The sequence below is a fragment of the Patiria miniata genome, unplaced genomic scaffold (genome assembly GCF_015706575.1).
Source record: "Patiria miniata isolate m_02_andy unplaced genomic scaffold, ASM1570657v1 HiC_scaffold_3, whole genome shotgun sequence".
Classification (NCBI taxonomy): Eukaryota; Metazoa; Echinodermata; class Asteroidea; order Valvatida; family Asterinidae; genus Patiria; species Patiria miniata.
In genome coordinates, this window is record NW_024037069.1 from 25,625,436 (window position 1) to 25,627,875 (window position 2,440).

Here is a 2,440-nt window from a genome sequence, read left to right on the forward strand (position 1 = left end):
AATGTCGTCAGAGGGCGCTGCGATTGGCGACCGATCAAAATCACACAGAGACGTCTTTGGTATGGTAACGGTAAACGCGTGGTAAAGGATTTTAAATTAAAAATTCTCCCCAAAATAAGAGCTGCAATTGTGGTCTTTAAATCTGGAAACATTATCAGCAGTCGATTTTAAAAGGGATTATTAATTTAAGATAGCAAAACAAACAAACAAATACAATCTTTGAATATCGGAACGCTTAAAAAAATCCTGAAGTAGCTGGAACCACAGTAAGCCAACCAGAGCATAAGCCTACGTTAATATCTTCAAAGTGATTCTAAATTCAAGTTTTCATTAATAATTCTCGTGATACTCGAGCAATACAAATTGAGGGACCCCCCCCCCTTTTTTGCATCTGCATAACTGTCGAGTTAGTATGCCGTCGTCCTATAATTAAGGAGTTTTAATTTTCGATCTGGTGTCAAGAAATTACATTTTGGTTAACACGCGTGCAAGGAAACACCTAAGTCAGATCACCAGGTTAATTAGCACCAATCATCTAAGACCAGAACACCGCCTACGACTTATGAAAGTGGCGGCAAAATTCATCAGTGAATACGTCTTTCCCGTGTTTGTTTGATGTGAGAACCTTTAGCTTGTGTGTTGAATCAAATTGTGTGGCTTCCTGTATTGATCTGTTGGCATTCGTTTGATGATTCTAACCGACTTCTGTTAGTTTGGCAAGCTAATTGTCGAAGACAATTACCCTACACAGGGTATCTCTTTCACATTTGTAAACAATCACATTTTTTCGGAACCCTCTTTTGAAAACCACAGCCCTTGGTTTACCGCCAATCACAGCGCTGTGTCGGCACACCCGCGGTCTCCTTTGTTTTGTTTTGTAATTAACACATGGTACCTTTGCTGTGGTATGGATAGTTTACAACACGGCGGTGGGCCTGCGGTCGGCAGACCCATCTAACGGGACGCTATGTTTGCTGTGCTGAAAGTGACAGCCGGAATGCGGTGTCAATACCGCTATTAGTCCCCCTGTTGTCCCGTGCACACCTAGTCGAAAAGAGCTTACCAACACGGGGGTGATTACATTGTGTCCCCCATCTCCCCGACTGAAGAAAATGTCACAACAGAGTGAATAAACCCTCCCGCGAAGAGTGTGGAGATGCTAACGAAATTAACTCGGCGCGAAAAAAAACCTTTTTGAATGGAATGGAGCCGTTTCTCTAATAAGAGCAGGTCCATCTCGAACGAGGAAAACTCGCCGGCAAACAATCACAAAACACATTAATGCGGATGTGTTTTTACGAGTGGTGTTTTCAAAGCCGCGACTTTTTTACTAGTTTACTGGATGCAGAATTAATCAAAGATTTCGGCCTTTGTGCACCGCGGCGGCTGTAAATAACTGGGCGTAATAGCCCTCTTTTAAAGCTTGTCGAGATGGATCGAATAAAAAGTGCCTCCTCTCCCTCCCCCCTCTTGATGTCATGTCTTTTGAGTGAGGCTGTCATGACCCCTCCACCCACACATCCCAAACAAAATCCAACTTTTTACACATTAAGAAAAAGGGGAAGGTGTTTTTGGTGTCTGTGTGGGGATGCGAGGGGGAGGGTTGTTTTGTTCAGTCTTGCATTCAGTCACACTATATTATACGTGTGTGACAACATCCAACAAAGGCAAAGGGAGAATCTCCTAGGCCTACATTTAATCATACCGGAACGCTGTTATATTGGTGGCGAGATTAAATCGTTAATCCCTTCCAAAAGTTCTAGGATTAGGACCCCTAATGACAGGCCTGGGGGTGTTGGGCTTTTTATGTCGCTTCTTTGCCGTCGTCTCTACTCCGGTAGGGGGTAAGGGGTGTGAAGAAAACTCCCTTGGTGGTATCTTAGTGAGGATTTGATATAAAAAAAATCTGGGATTTTCAGAAGCCGATTTCAGATGAACGATCGTTCACTTCCGCAACCACCTTTGTTTCCTGCTTCGATGTAAGATGTAACTTATTTCTAAACGTTTTCATTTATAAAAATAGAGCTGTTCCACACATAACAGACCTCTGGCGTGCCAGAGTATAACTATAAGTAGGACCGTTTCGAAAAGTTTCTTTCAAAATCCAAGATAGTGTAAAAAGATTACTGCATTCGACCCGATTTGGCCATATTTTCAAATTTCAAAAGATCTTCCTTAGATCGCATCTACGCTTGATTCATTACTCTCTCTATCCCTTGACAGGTGATTCTTATTGGCAAACAGCCCAGTTGAGGTTAATCACTTTTAAATAAACAAAGGTAACAATAAACTGCTTGAACAGTCGGTAAATTTGTTAACAAGTTTTTCACAAGAATAATCAGCAATTTGGACAATTGGAGTTCCTCCTCTATTTTAATTCTGTCCAAACGGTGGGCCCACCAGGGTTTCGCTAAAGCAGCAATGTACTAGTCAACACTGC